Genomic DNA, 11,878 nt, shown 5'->3' with positions numbered 1-11,878 from the left:
CCTCCCTCCGTGGGGCATCCAATCTCACACCAGAGGAGCGCCCGTTTACACACTTATCACACTATCTGCTCCATCCTTTTGTTGTTGTTAGCCACTGCCATGGCACTCCTCACTGTGGTAGTGCCCCCAGCCTCACCCTCTTCAATGCCCTCGATGAAGTCTGCAGCGATCCCCTCTCGTGCACAGCTCCCAGGTACACGTCCGTGCCCTTCTCCCACCAGCAATGTCCCCTCTCCCCCCTTGCAGGGCATCCCTTGCCCCCTGCAGCCCCCGTCCCCGAACCCTGTGTTACCCTTCTAACCCCCGAATTACTGCTTGTCTACTACAGTGCCCTTTCGCTCCCTCTTCAGCACATCTGTTACCCCCACCAGGCCCTCTCTCGCTCAAGCAGTGCAGCTTTCACACCACCTGGAGTTCTTTCTCACCTCTAGCAGAGCCCCTCTCAACCCCAGCAGCACCCCTCACAGCGTCCTCTCACCACCCCACAGCCCCTCTCACATCCTCGCAGCGCCCATCACACCCTCGCAGCGCCCATCACACCCTCGCAGCACCCATTACACAGCTACAGTTCTCTCACCTCTCGCAGCCCCCTCTCACCCTTAGCAGCCCCCGCTCAAGCTTTGAAGCCATCGCTGTTGCATATTTATCTTATGCAACTAACAACCATTGACAAAGCCAATAGTCCTGGCTTGAGGTAGATGTAATGTTACCTGTTGTATATGGATGGGATGGCGAAGCAGCAAAATACCAGTGGGGCGACACACTATGCCAAGCATGGATTTTCAGTTTGGGTTTTTAAGCCATGCCCTTCATTACATGGACCACGTCCCTCTGGGAGCCATAACAAGGTTTTTCATTCCACTTAAAGCCCTTCCTCCGGTATAGTTACTTCCTGCTGAACAGGGAGAACAAGTTCACTCAGACTTGGCAGTCAGCTCCAGAGAGACTAATCCATGCCCGGGCCCCTCATCCATTGGCACCTTGTGATTCTTACAGCGTTACAGTTCATATCTCATTCTCCTTATTGGATTTTGTCATTTTAGTGTCATTTTGTTCAATACATTTTACTTTTTTTTCTATTTTGGTTTGGGTTTTTTATTGTTTTGAATTTTGACTTTTACTTTTTTGGTTTCTGCATAAATATTTGACATATTACCTTAAGTTTAGCCTGCCTGTTCGGTGCTACGGTACCAGGGGTTGATCCTAGGTTAATTGAATGGCTTTGAAAGTTCATTCTGACAACGGTTGTGATTGTTCCTCATTTACCGTAAATAATAATTCAGTTTCTTACAGAAACTATCTGAAATTATCTGCAAAACAGGCAGTTGATAACCTACCAGGCTTGAAGCACCCTGTGGACAAACTGGAATATGGGACGAGTATTGTGTGGCAATAGAAGCTCTAAAGAAATTCAGCTTGGAGATGAACCAAGAATCACGCTTGAATGTCACAACTTTTTAAAACAAGGTAGTCAGGAAAGTGTGAAGAATATATTGCAGCTCTTTGCATTTTGGCAGCCCCAAGCAAATTTGAGAACAGAGTGGATGTATGTAGCAGAGACGAGTCTGTTCACCCAATGTGAGTGGTGAGATCCGCATTGCTAGTCTGCCTGAAGTTATGATGCTGCTGACAGTAGCGTGTCTGCTAAAAGCGATGGCGTGACTGGTGGAACTATAAAGCCAAATATGAGAAAGTTATCTTCCGACACTGCAGGCTTCATGACTGAGACCAGTAACACTGAAGACTCTGAGACTCACAGCAGTAATTTCTCCTTTCAGAGCGTTATTGCTGCAGATGGAGTGAAGCCCAGAAGTAAGCACATTACTAAGGTACCAACGAAGTTTAATATTGTTCATTTGTCAATCCTTGCATTCTTGTAACTGTGTTATGTTCTGATAAGCGCGGGGATGCCCATTGGTAACCAGGCGCTATACAAAACTCGGAATAATAATAATAATAATAATTTGTATTAACAGTTTCTCTTTTGCAGCTTTTGGAAATGCATTTTCTAGTTTTGTTGCTTTTTGGTTAGTTTTTTATTGTAGGCTGTTATCTTCGGTTTAAAGGGAAAGATGTTGTAGTGTGTGACTGTGGCGTGGGATCAAGAAGAGACCTAAGACCAGTTCGGGGTAGGTAAGGTTTTATTTTGGAAAATGTCTTTTTATGGCGGGTTGTCAAGGTGTCTATCTGAAAAGCTCTGGGGTCCGTGATGGCGTCTGGTTATGGTCTTGCTTTCAGATGGTTAAGAAGCAGACTTCAGGGGATGTTCCGTTCTTCCTAACTCCTCGTTGGATTCCGCCAGGGAAAAGAAACAGGTACAGATCGTCAGGATATGTACTCTATCTGGACTCTCCCACAGGGATCCGAGCAAGTGCAGGGGACACCCGTGCTAAGGTGCTAAACACTTTATTAAACGTGCGAGGGTGCAGAGGCGTGATTACTGGTGAGGAGGGGTATATTTGCACGGTGAGGACAAAGAAAGGTTGGGCAGATATTCTGGTACACACGCGGCTACGGTTTAGAAGAACCCCGTCTTCCTACCCGGCCCGCCAAACGCTACCGTACCTGTTGTAGCCACACTCCTCACTCGGGAGTGTGGCACGGCGATTCACGAATCCGGTGGCCTCCTGGCTTACTCCTGTCGTTTTCGGGTTCGCCTCCAAAAGCTCCGTTCTCTGCTCCTCCGGGCCGCTCTCCCACTCTTGATCCTCGGTCGGTGGCGTCACATGCCAGGACATCTTCTTCCACGTTTTTACCCACTAGGAATCACACGTTGTCACCATCGTCAAACAGCACGGACTCAGTATAGTATCCTACGCCCACGACACCCAGATCATCCTCTCTCTCACCAAAAACACTACACAATCAGACAACAGTACATCTACTTCACCAGTTGGGTTTTACAATAATTGCACAAAAATCTCACCTGTGTCCGGCACAAGTGCAATCTTATCTGGGAGCTTCCATCAACACTCTCAATGCTCCTGCCACTCCCAATATAGCCAGGATTCACAATATCCAGGCCACACTATTACAATTTCAACTCAACCAATCATTACCCGCCAAAGTCTTCATGCATCTGCTGGGAATGATGGCATCCTGCGTTGCAATCGAACCTCATGCAAGGCTTCACATGTGTCCGCTGCAACAATGTCTAGCGAGTCAGTGGAATCAATCACAGGGGGCCAGATGTACGACGTGATTTTGCATGCGCATACGGGTTTGCGAACCCGTTTGCACATGCAAAATCACCGGTGGCCATGTTCAATTCCAAAATAGCGAGTCGCAGTTTATTTGCGACTCGCTATTTAAGAATTGTGAGTCGCATTTAGGAAGGGGCATTCCCTTCCTAATTGCGTCTGCAATGCTATGTGTGAATGTTTTGTGACCACATTTGCGGTCGCAAAACACTTGCAAATTACCACCCTCTTCAAGAGGGTGGTAATGCAGTCGCAATTTCGAAGGGGTCCCCAGGGTACCCCTTCCACTTTGTGACTAAGGGCCTTTAAGAAAAACGAGCTGCATTTAAAAAAAAGAAAGGAAAAAAAAGCTGCTTTATTAAAAAGCAGTCCCAGACATGGTGGTCTGCTGAGCCCAGCAGGCCACCATCCCTGGTAGGGCTGGCATTCCCAATGGGCTCGCATATTGCGGGAGACTCATTAATATTAATGAGCCTTGCAATTTGCGACCCCGACCTAGTGTTGGTAGACAGCGGCAACCATCACTCGCTGCAGTGGTGGAACCCTCAAAACTTAGCAAAAGGGCGGCCTTTCATAGACCCGATTCCACAGTAACCGGTTGGGGTGCCCACCTTCAACATTACAAAGTCCAGGGGCTGCGGTCGGACAAACACAAACGTCTCCACATCATCTACCTGGAACTTCTAGCAGTGTTCCTAGCACTCAGATTTTCTCACCCAACTTGTAGGCAAGACTGTCTTAGTTCACACAGACAACATGACAACAATGTACTACCTACAGAAACAGGGAGGGACTAACTCTCTCCAGCTGTTGGTCCTTGCACAAAGCATTTGGGATTGGGCGATTCACCAGAAAATATATCTCCTAGCAGAACACCTCGCAGGAGTAGACCATAAGATTGCAGACCTGCTCAGCAGACACAGGTAGCAAGTACACGAGTGGGGACTTCATCCCCAAGTTTTTCTTCCCTACGTTCAAAACGGAGGTTTTCCACAGATAGATCTGTTTGCCACAGTGCACAACGCAAAAGGCCCAAACTCTGCATCCAGGTTCCCACACCCAGCATCCGAAGGCAATGCCCTATGGATGATTTGGTCAGGGATATTTGCTTACGCTTTTCCATTACTAGTTCAGAAGCTCAGACAAATGTCCCTCACTGATCTTAATGGCCCCCACGTGTTCTCGTCAACCTTGGTACTCTCATCCTTGGAACTCTCAGTGGTTCCACATCAAAAGCTACATCTCACATCTTGTCTCCTCACTCCGAGCCATGGAGAAATCAGACATCCAATTCCCAGAGAACCCAACCTAGCGATTTGTCTCCTGAAGTCATAGAGTTTGGTTATTTACAACTACCACCAGACTGTATGAATATTCTCAAGGAAGCTAGAAAGCCTACTACTAGAGCATGTTATGCAGCAAATGGAAACGGTTTGTTGCCTTTTGTAACAACAACAATATCAATCATCTTGATGCGTTTGTGCAGAACATCATTTGTTAACTGTTGCATTTACAGCAATGAGGATTCACTTACACATCCATTTGTTTACACCTGGGAGTCGTAGCTGCACACTTGCAAAATAGCCAACACCTATCTCTCCTCAGAGTACCAGTGATTAAAGCCTTCATGGAAGGATTAAAAAGAGTTATATCGCCAAGTATTCCCCCTGCTCCAGAGTGGAACTTAAACAGTCCTTACAAGGCTAATGGGCCCGCCTTTTGAACCAATGCACAAATGTCCGTAGAGTTCATGAACTTCAGGCATTACCTATACAAGAGCCTTTCTTTCAACTTCACAACAATAGAGTGGTTCTACGTACCAATCCTAAATTTCTCCTTAAAGTAGTTTCCGCTATGGGGTAATTTGTGTGCGATATCAAATTAAAATAACATATCATTAGCATTTTCACTATTAATTGAACCATCGTAATTCTTGTGTTCGAGGCATGTGAGCTGCTGAATTCATATCTGTGCATAGATCGCCGCTTAGTGTTGGGCCCGGATGATTGCACATTGTTGTCCTGGAAGAGTCTTCGAAGTATCACGAGATCGGTGGCTCCTCCCCTGGACTACAGTGCGCATGGGCATGCATCCTCTCCATCCTCAGATTGTTTTTTTCCACCATTGGGTTCGCATGTACTTTCTTGACTCAGGTTCGGAATCGATAAAAATTATTTTCGAAAGGCCAAAAGGCCTTCGGGGCGTCAGTATTGTCTCTCGTTCGGTGCCTACTTCTTCCAGTTCTTTGAACAGGACGTCGAAGGCAATTTGCCTTTCGACATCAAAGGCCCAGACGACGGTCAAAGATGGAACGGAGCATGTTCAAGAGATGCCCCGTCTGCAACTCCAAATACCCTCATATTGATGTGCACCCAGTGTGCAATAAATGTCTCTCTCCGGAACACGTCGAGGCCAGCTGCATGGCCTGTTCCAAGTTCCGGTCCAAGAAGACGCTTCAGCTTCGACGCGCCGCACGACAGTCAGCGCAGAAAAAGGCGCCCGACCCGGAGAACATCTTCGAAGCCGAGGACGAAGAGGGCGTCGATGAAGAGGATCCTGACTAACAGTCGGACCCCGCGTCGGAGCACGACTCCAACTACGATATGGACGAGGAAGACTACATCCATGATGAAGACGTCGTCGAGGTAGGAGACGACGCGGAAGCCATCCGAGCCGTCGATGACGACTCCCGTGATGGACAAGGCCCACCCGCAGTTGCGGGGCCCAAAAGTGACACTGCACTCTCAAATGCTCAGATCGCGGCATCGCCAGAAGGCCTTAGCCAAGATCTTCACTCACATTCTATAGCCCCGCGTCAAGGCCCGGCTACGAATGCTTCTAAAGAGCCATCGGTCGATAAAGCAATCTCTGTGGTGAAAACAAAACCGAAATCAACAGATGCAAAATCGAAACCGAAACTACTAAAGTCAGTACTCTGATCAATGGCCTCGGTTTCATCAGCGCCGATGAAAGCTAAAAGTGTCATCGACCCTTCGGAGTCACAAGGGGGCGTCGACCCAAAGACCGGGGCGCCAAAGCCTGTCCCTGCAGTCAAGCACGTCGCATTGACGCCGTCGACGTCAACGTCCAAACATGGCGACACTGACAAAGGACTCAAGGCTAAAAAGGCTGTCGATCCAAAGCTTACAGCCTCCAAGCCGCTGTTGAGCAAAGCCATCGAGTCGAAGACCAGACCTGACCCGAAAGAGCATGTCGCGTCGAAGACAAAAAGCGCACCTGCTGCGCACCAACAGCTCGATTCGACGCAAGGCCGCAAACCAGCTGCGGATCAGACGAAGTCGGTCGGATCCAAAACAGCGACGCCCCCCACCAAGGTCAGTTCGTCTCCAATGCTTGCGACACCGCTTAAATTCGGACTGCCCTCGACAGCTCGACCCAAAGCGTTCGAGCCACAAAAGAGCACCGACACGCCCAAAAAGGCATCGGTAGTTTCAAGGTCTCCGTCCATTCAAGAGGATGAACTGTTCCAGCCACCCTCATATGACAATCAGTCAAAGCTTTTCATAGACTCAGACTCTGGCAGGCTCACCATCCACAAACGGAAGATCGCTCCTGAACACCCCTTGGAGCCATACAAAATCCCTCTCAAAAAGAAAAGGGGTTCTGCCACCTCACCTGTTCTTTTTGAAACTGTAGAGGACTATGCCCAAGACTATGCCTATTCTCCAACACACATCAATGAGGATGTGGGGGAGGGATACAATGAGGATGAATTTTCTTATCCCGCTGACACAGATCAGGAGGAACCTCAAACCTGGATTGACCCTGATGAGCCTCAGTCCTATGCTGTTAAAACATAGCCTACTGAAGATACGGCAGCGTTCAACGCATTGATTGGAAGGGCAGCCATTAACCATGACGTGGCAATGCACGCTGACCCAGTGGAGGAAGATTTTCTGTTCGATACCTTTTCCACTTCAGAAAGATCAGTAAAAACATTACCTATGCTAAAGGGTGTCCTTAAACATGCTACTGACATTTTTAAAGAGACCACAAGGGCAAGGGTTGTGAACCCCAGGATTGAGAAAAAATACCGGCCTGCGCCTGTGTACCCTACGTATATCGGAGGCCAACTCCCATTGGACTCCTTGGTAGTGGCTAATGCTCGCAAGAGAGCAAACTCTCAAACCAGTGGTGATGCTCCTCCTCCGGACAAAGAATCCAAAATCTTGGAAGCTTCTGGCAAACGTGTAGCGGCTCAAGCGGCTAATATTTGGAGGATCTCAAATACACAGGCCCTATTAGCCAGATATGATAGGGCTCACTACGACAAGTTAGAGCAGCTACTACAGCACCTGCCTGATGTTTACAAAGAGGGAGCAGAAATGCTAATACAGGAGGGGAAGTTAATTTCCAATGCAGCGATCAAGTGTGTACTTGATGCGGCAGACACAGCGGCTAGGGCCATCAACACTAGTGTGATGCTAAGACGCCATGCCTGGCTCCGCATCTCTGGCTTTAAACCAGAGATACAAACAACTCTGCTCAATCAGCCAGTTAACCCTGACTTTCTTTTTGGTCCCGATGTGGACACGACCCTTGAAAAGATTAAAAAAGACACTGAGACAGCAAAATCCATGGGGGCTCTGCAGTCACAACAGTTCAGGGGCGGTTCCTTTCGTCGCTCCGGTAACAGGGGAGCTTCTAGAGGTCAGGCATCACAACAAGCACAATACAACAAAGGGAGCACGCAGGCAACCTACGTCAAAAACTACAGGGGTGGATATCGTGGGAACAGCACCAAGGGCAGAGGACGTGGAAATAATAATGCCAGATCCTCCGCCACCAATAAACAGTGACGCCTTGTCACTGCCCCCAGACCATATAAAACTGGTCGGGGGAAGACTTTAGCAGTTCCTGCCAGTCTGGGAAAGCATTACCACAGACAGGTGGGTGAGACAACTTATACAATACGGCTATTGTCTAGAACTGACCTCCACTCCACCCAACATACCCCCAAGGCACCGTCCTATGTCCGCAGAGCACATGCACTTATTGCAGCAAGAGGTACTCTGCATGCTGCAGAAAGGGGCCATAGAACTTGTGCCTTTAGAACAACAGGGTACAGGGGTGTACTCACTGTACTTCTTAATCCCAAAGAAGGACGGGTCTCTCAGGCCCATTCTAGACCTCAGACCCCTGAACCAGTACATCTTGTCAGAACATTTTCACATGCTACCTTTACAGCAGGTTCTACCATTGCTCAGTCAGGGGGACTTCCTGGCAACCCTAGACCTAAAAGACTCTTATTTCCACATTCCCATTCACACAGGACACAGGAAATATCTCAGGTTCACCATAAACAACCAGCATTACCAGTTCAAGGTCCTGCCTTCCGGAGTCACTACTGCCCCCAGAGTGTTCACCAAGTGCTTAGCGACAGTGGCTGCACACCTTCGGAGACAACACATTCATGTCTATCCTTATCTGGACGACTGGCTGGTCCAAGCAAGGTCAGCCCAGCAGTGTGCCAGCCACATGTCCCGCACAATTCACCTCCTTCACAGTCTAGGTTTTTCACTAAATTACCCAAAATCACACCTTCAACCCACACATGTGCAACAGTACCTCGGTGAGACGATAAACACTCTGACAGCTACAGTGCAACCGAACTCTGCCAGAGTCAACAGCATGCAATTGCTGATTCAGAAGTTCAGGCCCCAGCACTCACTCCCAGCGCAAGTAATTATGCAGCTGATAGGTATGATGGCCTCCTGCATCTTCATAGTCCCGCACGCGAGGCTACACATGCGTCCCCTCCAAGAGTGCTTAGCACGTCAGTGGAACCAGGCTCATGGACATCTAAAAGACCTAGTGTTGGTGAGCGGTCGTGCATACAACTCTCTGCATTGGTGGAACACACAAAACCTTTGCAGGGGACGACCGTTCCAAGAGCCTGTCCCACAAATAGTGCTGACAACTGACGCATCTCTTCAGGGCTGGGGAGCGCATGTCCTCCATTATACCGTGCAGGGACTATGGACAACGCAGCAGCAAAAGATGCATATCAACCTGCTGGAGCTGATGGCAATCTTCATGGCGATGAAGGCATTCAAGCTGCATTTGTGCAACAAAGTCGTGCTGATCCGGACGGACAACATGACTGCCATGTATTACATCCAAAAGCAGGGAGGCACTCACTCTCCACAATTGTCTCATCTAGCCCAGAGCATGTGGAAGTGGGCCATTCAAAGAAACATGTTCCTCATGGCGGCACATCTCCCAGGCAAGAACAACCAGATGGCGGACCTGCTCAGCAGGCACAGCCATCAGATGCACGAGTGGGAGTTACACCCCTCGGTGCTCCAACCATATTTCCAGCAGTGGGGTCATCCAGAGATAGACCTATTCGCCACAAAGGAAAACGCAAAAGGCCAATCCTTCGCCGCCAGGTTCCCACACCCGCAGTCTCAGGGCAATGCAATATGAATGAACTGGTCAGGCAGATTTTCGTACGCTTTTCCCCCAGCTCCACTCATACCGCTAGTGGCACGCAAACTGCGACAGCACTCAATGACCCTCATCCTAGTTGCCCCAACGTGGGCAAGGCAGGCGTGGTACACCACGTTTGTAGAACTTTCAGTGGTGCCGCACCAACGACTGCACCTCACTCCCAGTCTCCTCACTCAGAGCCATGGAGACATTCAGCACCCAGATCCGCAACAGTTGAGCCTTGCGATATGGCTCCTGAGGTCATAGAGTTTGGCTACCTTAACTTACCCCCTGACTGTATGAACATCATCAAGGAGGCAAGACGACCCACTACCAGGGCATGCTACCCGGCCAAATGGAAGCGATTTGTCATTTACTGTTCCAATAATGACATAAATCTGCTAGATGCGTCCACGCAAAACATTATCTGTTATTTGCTGCACCTATACAGATGCAATCTGGCATATAGTTCCATCAGGATACATTTAGCTGCAATAGCAGCTTATCTTCAAAACAGACAGCACCTTTCTCTTTTCAGGGTGCCGGCCATTAAAGCTTTTATGGAGGGACTCAAGAGTGATTCCTCCCAGACACCCTCCTTCACCTGTCTGGAATCTGAATGTGGTTCTCACCAGATTAATGGGACCACCCTTTGAACCTCTTCACTCTTGTGAGATACAGTTTCTCACATGGAAAGTAGCCTTTCTAGTAGCAATCACGTCGCTAAGAAGAGTTAGTGAGCTTCAAGCATTAACTATTCAAGAGCCTTTCATGCAGGTTCATGCTAATAGGGTGGTGCTGCGTACCAACCCTACATTCATGCCTAAGGTGGTATCGCAGTTCCACATTAACCAAACCATAGAGTTACCCGTTTACTTCCCGAATCCCGATTCAGTGGCAGAACGAGCACTGCACACTTTAGATGTTAAAAGAGCTCTCCTGTACTACGTTGACAGGACGAAGGATTTCAGGAAAACTAAGCAACTGTTTGTTGCCTTCTCCCCACAACACAAAGGCAACCCTATTTCCAAATCAGGTATAGCCAGATGGATTGTTAAGTGCATACAAATATGTTATCAAAAGGCTAAACGCACATTAACAGTTCCCCCACGAGCGCATTCCACACGCAAGCTAGGGGCATCCATGGCTTTCCTAGGTAACATTCCCCTAGAGGATATATGTAGAGCAGCCACATGGACCACCATACATACATTTACCAAACACTACTGTGTAGATGTACACTCCAAACAGCAAGCTGCTGTAGGAGAGGCTGTTCTCAAAACTCTTTTTCAGACTGCTGCAGCTGGCAAGGGCAACCACCGCTAAGGAGGTAACTGCTATTTATTCTATGCACAGATATGAATTCAGCAGCCCACATGCCTCGAACGGAATATGCTACTTACCAGTATGCATCTGTTCTTGGCATGTAGGGCTGCTGACATTCATATCGCCCGCCCTCCTCCCCGGTGCCTGTCGCAGCTGCAGCACTCAAAATCATTCTCAGGCATGGTCATCACTTACTGTACTACACTCCATCTCTGCCACAATGGCGAAAAACAATCTGAGGATGGAGAGGATGCCCATGCGCACTGTAGTCCAGGGGAGTAGCCACCTATCTCGTGATACTTCAAAGACTCTTCTAGGACAACAATGTGCAATCATCCGGACCCAACACTAGGCGGCGATCTATGCACAGATATGAATGTCAGCAGCCCTACATGCCAAGAACAGATGCATACTTGTAAGTAGCATATTCCATAGAATTTATGTGCTGTAATGATAATAGAGCAAAAGACACACAATTGATGGACGGAATGCAGAACAAATCAAAACATTCACCCCCAGCAAAGAGATCTGGGTAAATCCATCATTATTTTGCTCACCATGCCACCCCAGTTCAGACATGTCCATATGCAAATCAGTCTTGACCCTGTGCCTTATGGGAACAGTCCAGCCCGAACTGCAATGATAATAGAAGCAGATAAAAGTAATTAGCAAAATAAGCACATTGAACAGAATAAATAGTTCCACCATCTTTTAAAACAATGTACATAGGCAAGCATATAAAAACTGTATATAGTGTTTCCTACTATGCTTTCCCTTGTGTGTGTCTGTTGGTCTCTGTGTGCCTGTCTCCCATTCCCTGTAGGGAGAGTATGTAGCTTCCCGTTCTAGAAGAGTCGGTCAAGAAGAAGCACACTGCATTGAATAATTTCTTGAGATGC

This window comes from Lissotriton vulgaris, unplaced genomic scaffold (assembly GCF_964263255.1).
Source record: "Lissotriton vulgaris unplaced genomic scaffold, aLisVul1.2 SCAFFOLD_1341, whole genome shotgun sequence".
In the NCBI taxonomy this organism is placed as follows: Eukaryota; Metazoa; Chordata; class Amphibia; order Caudata; family Salamandridae; genus Lissotriton; species Lissotriton vulgaris.
This window is presented reverse-complemented; position numbering follows the sequence as displayed.